The 11146-nt window shown below is 38.6% G+C and overlaps 2 non-coding genes across 2 annotated transcripts; both read right to left on the reverse strand.

Annotated features, from left to right (window-relative positions):
* Positions 1-2389: 2389 nt before the first annotated feature.
* On the reverse strand, positions 2390-2497 carry LOC130958432 (small nucleolar RNA R71). The gene has a single exon (XR_009077554.1). It is a non-coding gene; the product is annotated as a small nucleolar RNA R71 (small nucleolar RNA).
* Positions 2498-9166: 6669 nt separating this feature from the next.
* On the reverse strand, positions 9167-9274 carry LOC130958495 (small nucleolar RNA R71). The gene has a single exon (XR_009077613.1). It is a non-coding gene; the product is annotated as a small nucleolar RNA R71 (small nucleolar RNA).
* Between the last annotated feature and the right edge of the window lie 1872 nt (positions 9275-11146).

Below are 11146 nucleotides of genomic sequence, written 5' to 3' on the forward strand. Positions count from 1 at the left end.
CTAGCCATGAAAAGGAGTATGAAGGATTGGATGAAGGCAGTAGTAAAGCAGAGATTCAAAAGGAATGAGGCATCTCCATACACTTATCTGAAATTCCTACCAATGAATTACATAAGTATCTCTATCCTTATTTTATGTTTATTTATATTTTAATTATCAAAACTCCATAACCATTTTAATCCACCTAACTGAGATTTACAAGGTGACCATAGCTTGCTTCAAGCCGACAATCTCCGTGGGATCGACCCTTACTCACGTAAGGTTTATTACTTGGATGACCTAGTGCACTTGCTGGTTAGTTGTGCGAAGTTGTGAAAAAGAGTGATATTACAATTGTGCGTACCAAGTTGTTGGTGCCATTGAGATCACAATTTCGTGCATCAAGTTTTTGGCGCCGTTGCCGGGGATTGTTCGAGTTTGGCCAACAGACGGTTCATCTTGTTGCTCAGATTAGGTAATTTTCATTTTGTTTTAACCTTTTTTTTATTTTCAAAAAACTTTTCAAAAATCTTTCAAAAGTTTTTCTTCTTTTTCGTTTTTCCAAAATAATTTTCGAAAAAAAATCCAAAAAAATTAATAAAATCATAAAAACGAAAAATATTTTGTGCTTCTTGTTTGAGTCTAGAGTCAAGTTTTAAGTTTGGTGTCAATTGCATATTTTTTATTTTCTAAAAATTTTCGAAAAAATTCATGCATTGCATTCTTCATGATCTTCACGTTGTTCTTGACAAGTCTTCTTGTTTGATCTTCATATTTTCTTGTTTTGTGTTTTTTTCTTGTTTTTCATATGCATTTTTAGTTTGTTAGTGTCTAAGCATTAAAAATTTCTAAGTTTGGTGTTATGCATGTTTTACTTTTCTTAAAATTTTTCAAAAATAAGTCTTGATTTTCATCTTGATCTTTAAAGTGTTCTTGGTGTTCATCTTGACATTCATAGTGTTCTTGCATGCATCATTTGTTTTAATCCAAAATTTTTATGTGTTGAGTCATTTTGTGGTTTTTCTCTTCCCACATTAAAATTCAAAAATAAAAAAATATATTTTCCTTATTTCACTCATAAATTTCGAAATCTTTGGGTTGACTTAGTCAAAAAATTTTAAAATAACTTGTTTCTTGTTAGTCAAGTCAAGATTTCATTCAAAAATTTATCTTTTCAAATCTTTTTCAAAATCAAATCTTTTCTTTTCCTTTTATTATTTTCAAAAATTCTTTAAAATTAATTTTCAAAAATCTTTTTCTTAATTTCATTTCATAATTTTCGAAAACTTTACTAACAATTGATGCGATTGATTCAAAAATTTGAAATTTGTTACTTTCTTGTTAAGAAAGGTTCAATCTTTAAATTCTAGAATCATATCTTTTAGTTTCTTGTTTGTCAAGTAATCAATTTTAATTTTAAAAATCAAATCTTTCTAAATTTCTTTTTCAAATCTTTTTCAAAATAAATTTCAATCATATATTTTTCAAATCATATCTTTTTCAAAATCAATTTCAAAATCTTTTCTAACTTCTTATCTTTTCAAAATTGACTTTCAAATCTTTTTCAACTAACTAATTGACTTTTTGTTTGTTTCTTATCTATTTCAAAACCACCTAACTACTTTTCTATCTCTAATTTTCGAAAATCACTAACCATTTTCAAAAATAATTTTCGAAAACTCCTCTCTCTCATCTCCTTCTATTTATTTATTCATTTACTAACACTTCTCTTCATCTAAAAATTCGAACCCTCTCTTCTCTTTTGTGTTTGAATTTTTCTCCTCCTTCTTCTATTCTTTTCTTCTTCTACTCACAAAAAGGAATCTCTATACTGTGACATAGAGGATTCCTCTTCCTTTTCTGTCCTCTTCTTTTTCATAAGAGCAGGAGCAATGACAAGGACATTCTTATTGAAGCAGATCCTGAACCTGAAAGGACTCTAAAGAAGAAGCTAAGAGAAGCTAAAGCACAATAATCCAGAGAAAACCTTACAGAGAATCTCGAAAAAGAAAGAGACATGGCCAAACCCAACAACAATGCAAGAAAGATGCTTGGTGACTTTACTGCACCAAATTTCAACTTACATGGAAGAAGCATCTCAATCCCTGCCATTGGAGCAAACAAGTTTGAGCTAAAGCCTCAATTAGTTTCTCTGATACAACAGAATTGCAAGTTTTATAGACTTTCATCAGAAGATCCTTTTCAGTTCTTAACTGAATTTTTGCAGATCTGTGATACTGTTAAGACCAATGGGGTTGATCCCGAGGTCTACAGGCTTATATTTTTCCCTTTTGCTATAAGAGACAGAGCTAGAGTATGGTTGGACTCTCAACCTAAAGATAGCCTGAACTCTTAGGATAAGCTGGTCACAGCTTTCTTAGCCAAGTTCTTTCCTCCTCAAAAGCTGAGTAAGCTTAGAGTGGATGTTCAAACCTTCAGACAAAAAAAAGGTGAATCCCTCTATGAAGCTTGGGAGAGATACAAGTAACTGACCAAAAAGTGTCCTTCTGACATGCTTTCAGAATGGACCATCCTAGATATATTCTATGATGGTCTGTCTGAATTGTCTAGGATGTCATTGGACCATTCTGCATGTGGATCTATTCACCTGAAAAGATGCCTACAGAAGCTCAGGAACTCATTGACATGGTTGCAAATAACCAGTTCATGTACACTTCTGAAAGGAATCCTGTGAATAATGGGACACCTCAGAGGAAGGGAGTTCTTGACATTGATGCTCTGAATGCCATATTGGCTCAGAACAAAATGTTGACTCAGCAAGTTAACATGATTTCTCAGAGTCTGAATGGATTGCAAAATGCATCCAACAGTACTAAAGAGGCATCTTCTAAAAATGAAGCCTATGATCCTGAGAACCCTGCAATAGCAGAGGTGAATTACATGGGTGAAGCCTATGGAAACACCAATAATCCCTCATGGAGAAATCATCCAAATCTCTCATGGAAGGATCAACAAAAGCCCCAACAAGGCTTTAATAATGGTGGAAGAAACAGGTTTAGCAATAGCAAGCCTTTTCAATCATTCCCTCAGCAACAGACAGAGAATTCTGAGAAGAGCCCCTCTAGCTTAGCAAACATAGTCTCTGATCTATCTAAGGCCACTCTAAGTTTCATGAATGAAACAAAGTCCTCTATTAGAAATTTGGAGGCACAAGTGGGCCAGGTGAGTAAAAAAGTCACTGAAACTCCTCCTAGTACTCTCCCAAGCAATACAGAAGAGAATCCAAAAAGATAGTGCAAGGCCATAACCTTATATAGTGTGGCCGAATGCACAGAGGAGGAGGAGGACGTGAATCCCAGTGAGGAAGACCTCATGGGACGTCTTCTGGACAAAAAGGAGTTCCCATTTGAGGAACCTAAGGAATCTGAGGCTCATCTAGAGACCATAGAGATTCTATTGAACCTACTTCTGCCATTCATGAGCTCTGATGAATATTCTTCCTCTGAGGAGAATGAAGATATCACTGAAGAGAAAGTTGCTAAATACCTTGGAGCAATCATGAAGCTAAATGCCAAGTTATTTGGTAATGAGATTTGGGAGGATGAACCTTTATTGCTCATTAATGAACTGAATGACTTGGTTAGGCATACATTACCTCAAAAGAAACAGGATCCTGGTAAATTCCTAATTCCCTGTACCATAGGCACCATGACCTTTGAGAAGGCTCTGTGTGACCTGGAGTTAAGCATAAACTTAATGCCACTCTCTGTAATGGATAAACTTGGAATCTTTGAGGTACAGACTGCCAAATTCTCATTAGAGATGGCAGACAAATCTATAAAAAAGGCTTATGGACAGGTAGAGGACGTGCTAGTAACAGTCAAAGGCCTTTACATCCCTACTGATTTCATAATCCTAGACACTGGGAAGGATGAGGATGAATCTATCATCTTTGGAAGACCCTTCCTAGCCACAGCAAAAGTTGTAATTGATGTGGACAGAGGAGAGTTGGTCCTTCAACTGAATGAGGACTACCTCGTGTTTAAAACTCAAGGATCTCCCTCTATAACCATGGAGAGGAAGCAAGAAAAGCTTCTCTCACTGCAAAGTGAACCAAATCCCCCACAGTCAAACTCTAAGTTTGGTGTTGGGAGGCCACAATCAAACTCTAAGTTTGGTGTTGAACCCCCACATTCAAACTCTAAGTTTGGTGTTGGGAGGTCCCAACAATGCTCTGAACATCTGTGAGGCTTCATAAGAGCTCACTGTCAAGCTATTGACATTAAAGAAGCACTTATTGGGAGGCAACCCAATTTTATTTATCTATGTATTTTCCTTTTTTTTAGGTTGATGATCATGTGGAGTCACAAAAACAACTGCAAAAATTTAAGAAAAATAAAAAACAGCATTAAAAATAGCACACCCTAGAGGAGAGACTTACTGGCGTTTAAACGCCAGTAAGGGTAGCAGAATGGGCGTTTAACGCCCAGTCTGGTACCATTCTGGGCGTTAAATGCCAGAAACAAGCACCAGACTAGCATTAAACACCAGAAACAGGCTACAATCTGGCGTTAAACGCCAGAAACATGTTGCATCCTAGCATTTAATGCCAGGAAAGGAATAAAAGCTGGCGTTTAACGCCAGAAACAAGCAGCAGTCTGGCGTTAAACGCCAGGATTGCACAGCAAGGGCATTTTGTACGCCTAATAGGAGCAGGGATGATACATCCTTGACCCCTCAGGATCTGTGGACCCCACAGGATCCCCACCTACCCTCCCACAACACTCTTCCCTAAATACCTCTTCACCAATCACCTCCATACCTCTTTCCCAAAAACCCCACCTACCTCACTTTAAAAATTCAAACATTTTTCCCTCCCAAACCCAACCCTAATGACCGAAACCCAACCCTCCCCTCACCCCTATATAAACTCCTCACTACTCCTTTATATTCACACAACACAAACACCTTTCCCCCCTCTTGGCCGAACCACCTATCTCCCTCCATCTCCTCCATTTTCTTCTTCTTCTTCCCCTTATTTCTTTCTTCTTTTGCTCGAGGATGAGCAAACCTTTTAAGTTTGGTGTGGTAAAAGCATTACTTTTTTGTTTTTCCATAACCATTTATGGCACCTAATACCGGAGAAACCTCGAGAAAGAGGAAAGGGAAGGCAAAAGCTTCCACCTCCGAGTCATGGGAGATGGAGAGATTCATCTCAAAGGTTCATCAAGACCACTTCTATGAAGTTGTGACCAAAAAGAAGGTGATCCTTGAGGTCCCTTTCATGCTAAAAAAAATGAGTATCCGGAGATCTGACATGAGATCCGAAGAAAAGGTTGGGAAGTTCTTACTAACCTCATTTAACAAGTCGGAAACTTAATGGTTCAAGAGTTTTATGCCAATGCAAGGATCACTAGGAACCATGATCAAAGTATGAACCCGAATCCAAAGAATTGGCTTACAATGGTTCGGGGAAAATACTTAGATTTTAGTCCGGAAAATGTAAGGTTGGCGTTCTACTTGCCAATTATGCAAGAAAATGCATGCCCCTTGAAGAGCGGATAATTTGTACCCTTTTTGGCATTGTTTTTAGTATGTTTTTAGTATGATCTAGTTAGTTTTTAGTATATTTTTAGTAGTTTTTAGTTAAAATTCACTTTTCTGGACTTTACTATGAGTTTGTGTGTTTTTCTGTGATTTCAGGTATTTTCTGGCTGAAATTGAGGGACCTGAGCAAAAATCTGATTCAGAGACCGAAAAGGACTGCAGATGCTGTTGGATTCTGACCTCCCTGCACTTGAAGTGGTTTTCTGGAGCTACAGAAGCCCAATTGGCGCGCTCTCAACGGCGTTGAAAAGTAGACATCCTGGGCTTTCCAGCAATATATGATAGTTCATACTTTGCCCAAGATTTGATGGCCCAAACCGGCGTTCAAAGTCACCTCAAGAAATTCCAGCGTTAAACGCCGGAACTGGCACCTAGATGGGAGTTAAACGCCCAAACTGGCATAAAAGCTGGCGTTTAACTCCAAGAAGAGTCTCTACACGAAAATGCTTCATTGCTCAGCCCAAGCACATACCAAGTGGGCCCGGAAGTGGATTTTTATGTCATTTACTCATCTTTGTACACCTTAGGCTACTAGTTTCCTATAAGTAGGACCTTTTACTATTGTATTTTCATCTTTTGATCACTTTAGATCTCTAGATCATCTTGGTTCTTCTGGTTCCCTCTCTGGGGCCGAAACCAATGATCACACTTGTTCTTATGTATTTTCAACGGTGGAGTTTCTACACACCATAGATTAAGGTGTGGATCTCTGCTGTACCTCGAGTATTAATGCAATTACTATTGTTCTTCTATTCAATTCCGCTTGTTCTTTGTCCAAGATATCACTTGTTCTTCAACTTGATGAATGTGATGATCCGTGACACTCATCATCATTCTCACTTATGAACAAAGTGACTGACAACCACTATTGTTCTACAAGCATACGAGGCTCTAGTGAATATCTCTTGGATTATTTAACCGGAATCTTCGTGGTATAGGCGAGAACTGATGGCGGCATTCAAGAGAATCCGGAAGGTCTAACCTTGTCTGTGGTATTCTGAGTAGGATTCAATGATTGAATGACTGTGACGTGCTTCAAACTCCTAGCAGGCGGGGCGTTAGTGACAGACGCAAAAGAATCGCTGGATTCTATTCTGGCCTGACCGAGAACCGACAGCTGATTAGCCATATGCTGTGACAGAGCATAGGAACATTTTCACTGAGAGGATGGGAGGTAGCCACTGACAACGGTGAAACCCTTGCATAAGCTTGCCATGGAAAGGAGTAAGAAGGATTGGATGAAGACAGTAGGAAAGCAGAGAGACGGAAGGGAAGGCATCTTCATACGCTTATCTGAAGCTCTCACCAATGATATACATAAGTATCTCTATCTTTATCTTTATGCTTTATTCATCATCTATACCCATTTGAGTCTGCCTGACTGAGATTTACAAGGTGACCATAGCTTGCTTCATACCAACAATCTCCGTGGGATCGACCCTTACTCGCGTAAGGTTTATTACTTGGACGACCCAGTGCACTTGCTGGTTAGTTGTGCAAAGTTGTGTAGTGATCACAATTTCGCGCACCAAGTTTTTGGCGCCGTTGCCGGGGAATTAAATGTCCTAACTACGGTTTCACATTTGTTCCCTGCAATAACAGTGCCAAGTTTTGATCCGGCAACAACACCAAGTTTTTGGCGCCGTTGCCGGGGATTGTTCTTGTGTATGGACAACTGACAGTTCATCTTGTTGCTTAGATTAGGTATTTTTCTTCAGAGTTCTTAAGAATGAATTCTAGAGTTTCATGATGATCTGCTGAAATCTGGCTGGCTGAGAAGCCATGTCTAATCTTATTGGACCGAGGTTTCAACTGATCATCACAATAGCTTGTTGATTTCCATCAATCTTGCCATTGGAGCAATGATATGCTAAGGCTTGGCTGGCCATTGGCCATGTCTAGTGTTTTGGACCGAAGCTTTCTTTGAAAGCTTGGCTGGCTGTGAAGCCATGTCTAATTCCTGGACCGGAGTCTTAGACTAACATTGCAATGATTCCTGGAATCCAAATTGAGAATTCTGAAACCTTTATTTTCTATTTTCATATGATTTTCTAAAAAAGCACAAAAAAATTTATAAAAATCATAAAAACCAAAAAATATTTTATGTTTCTTGTTTGAGTCTAGTGTCTAATTTTAAGTTTGGTGTCTTGCATGCCTTGTTTATTTGATCTTGGTTCTATTTTCAAGTCAATAGTACAGGGAACTGAAGATTCAGAACATGCAGCAGAGGAATTACACAGAAAAAGCTGGGCGTTCAAAACGCCCAGTGAAGAAGGACAGACTGGCATTTAAACGCCAGCCAGGGTACCTGGTTGGGCGTTTAACGCCCAAAAAGGTAGCATTTTGGGCGTTAAACACCAGAATGGATACCATTCTGGGCGTTTAACGCCAGGATGGCAAAAGGGGGAAGATTTTGTTTTCAAATCAATTTTTTTCAAGTTTTCAAAGTTTTTCAAAACCAAATCTTTTTCAAATCATATCTTTTCAATCAAATGTTTTCAAAATCAATTTCTTTCCTTTTTCAAAGATACTTACTAACAATTAATGATTTGATTGAACATTTTAAGTATGTAGCCTTTTCTGTTGAGAAAGGTTTAATGTTTGAATCATATCTTTTCTTGTTAGGCAAGTCATTAATTTTTAAAATAAAATCTTTTTAAACTGTTTTCAAAATCATATCTTTTCAATCATATCTTTTTAAAACCATAACTTTTCAATCATATCTTCTTAATCACATCTTTTTCAAAACAGTTTTTGGATCATATCTTTTTGATTTCTAATTTCAAGAATCTTTTTCAAAAAAATTACTTGATTTTTTTTCCCACTCTTGGTTTTCGAAAATTAATTAAAGTTTTTCAAAAATGTTTTCAAAATACTTCACTTGATTTTCGAAAATTTCTTCCTCTCTTCCCACATCCTTCTATTTATGGAGTACCACTCCTTCTCAATGCACAATTCGAACTCTATCTAATTAAGTTCGAATTCTCTACTTCTTCCTTCTATTTTTCTGTACCTCTGACACCTCAAGGAATCTCTATACTGTGACATAGAGGATTCCATATTTTCTTGTTCTCTTCTCTTTCATATGAGCAGGAACAAAGACAAAGGCATTCTTGTTGAAGCTGACCCTGAACCTGAAAGGACCTTGAAGCGAAAGCTAAGAGAAGCTAAGGCACAACTCTCTGTTGAGGACCTGACCGAATTCTTCAAGGAAGAAGAACCCATGGCAGCCGAAAACAAAAATAATGCAAGGAAGGTGCTGGGTGACTTTACTGCACCTACTCCCGACTTCTATGGGAGAAGCATCTCTATCCCTGCCATTGGAGCAAACAACTTTGAGCTTAAGCCTCAATTAGTTTCTCTAATGCAACAGAATTGCAAGTTCCATGGACTTCCATTGGAAGATCCTCATCAGTTCTTAGCTAAATTCTTGCAAATCTGTGACACAGTCAAGACTAATGGGGTTGACCCTGAGGTCTACAGACTGATGCTATTCCCTTTTGCTGTAAGAGACAGAGCTAGGACATGGTTGGACTCACAACCTAAAGAAAGCCTGGACTCTTGGAAAAAGCTAGTCAATGCCTTTTTGGCAAAGTTCTTTCCACCTCAAAAATTGAGTAAGCTTAGAGTGGAAGTCCAAACCTTCAGACAGAAGGATGGAGAATCCCTCTATGAAGCTTGGGAAAGATACAAACAATTGATCAGAAAATGTCCTTCAGACATGCTTTCTGAATGGAGCATCATAGGTATTTTCTATGATGGTCTCTCTAAACTATCCAAGATGTCTTTGGATAGCTCTGCTGGAGGATCTCTTCATCTGAAGAAGACGCCTACAGAAGCTCAAGAGCTAATTGAAATGGTTGCAAATAACCAATTCATGTACACTTCTGAAAGGAATCCTGTGAACAATGGGACAAGTCAGAAGAAAGGAGTTCTTGAGATTAATGCTCTGAATTCCATACTGGCTCAGAATAAGATATTGACTCAACAAGTCAATTTGATTTCTCAAAGTCTGTCTGGAATGCAAAATGCACCAAGCAGTACTAAGGATGCTTCATCTGAAGAAGAAGCTTATGATCCTGAGAACCCTTCAATGGAAGAGGTGAATTACCTAGGAGAACCCTATGGAAACACCTATAATTCTTCATGGAGAAATCACCCAAATTTCTCATGGAAGAATCAAGAGAGACCTCAACAAGGTTTCAACAACAATAATGGTGGAAGAAACAGGTTTAGCAATGGCAAGCCTTTTCCATCATCTTCTCAGCAACAGACAGAGAATTCTAAGCAGAACCCCTCTGACTTAGCAACCATGGTCTCTGATCTAATCAAAACCACTCAAAGTTTCATGACTGAAACAAGGTCCTCCATTAGAAATTTGGAGGCACAAGTGGGACAGCTGAGCAAGAAAGTTACTGAACTCCCTCCAAGTACTCTTCCAAGCAACACAGAAGAAAATCCAAAAGGAGAGTGCAAGGCCATCAACATGGCCGAATTTGGAGAGGAAGGAGAGGAAGTGAACGCCACTGAGGAAGACCTCAATGGGCGTGCACCAACCTCCAATGAGTTCCCTAATGAGGAACCATGGGAATCTGAGGCTCAAAATAAGACCATAGAGATTCCATTGGACTTACTTCTGCCTTTCATGAGCTCTGATGAGTATTCCTCCTCGGAAGAGGATGAGTATGTCACTGAAGAGCAAGTTGCTAAATACCTTGGAGCAATCATGAAGCTAAATGACAAGTTATTTGGAAATGAGACTTGGGAGGATGAACCTCCTTTGCTCACCAAAGAACTGGATGACTTGTCTAGGCAGAAATTACCTCAAAAGAGACAAGATCCTGGGAAGTTTTCCATACCTTATACCATAGGCACCATGACCTTCAAGAAGGCTCTGTGTGACTTAGGGTCAAGTGTAAACCTCATGCCTCTCTCTGTAATGGAGAAGCTAGGGATCTTTGAGGTGCAAGCTGCAAGAATCTCACTAGAGATGGCAGACAATTCAAGAAAACAAGCTCATGGACTTGTAGAGAATGTTTTGGTGAAGATTGAAGACCATTACATCCCTATTGATTTCATAGTCCTAGAGACTGGGAAGTGCATGGATGAAACCATCATCCTTGGCAGACCCTTCCTAGCCACAGCTAAGGCTGTGATTGATGTTGATGGAGGTGAACTGATCATTCAAGTGAATGAAGAATCCTTTGTGTTTAAGGCTCAAGGATATCCCTCTGTCACCATGGAGAGGAAGCATGAAGAGCTTCTCTCAAATCAGAGTCAAACAGAGCCCCCACAGTCAAACTCTAAGTTTGGTGTTGGGAGGCCACAACCAAACTCTAAGTTTGGTGTTGAACCCCCACATTCAAACTCTAAGTTTGGTGTTGGGAGGTTCCAACATTGCTCTGAGTATCTGTGAGGCTCCATGAGAGCCCTCTGTCAAGCTACTGACATTAAAGAAGCGCTTGTTGGGAGGCAACCCAATGATTATATTTTATATATTTTCTTTTGTTATTTTATGTTTTTTGTAGGTTGATGATCATAAGAAGACACAAAATCAATTGAAAAAGCAAAAACAGAATGAAAAACAGGAAAAAAAATA

Source organism: Arachis stenosperma, chromosome 10 (genome assembly GCF_014773155.1).
Source record: "Arachis stenosperma cultivar V10309 chromosome 10, arast.V10309.gnm1.PFL2, whole genome shotgun sequence".
NCBI classification, from domain to species: Eukaryota; Viridiplantae; Streptophyta; class Magnoliopsida; order Fabales; family Fabaceae; genus Arachis; species Arachis stenosperma.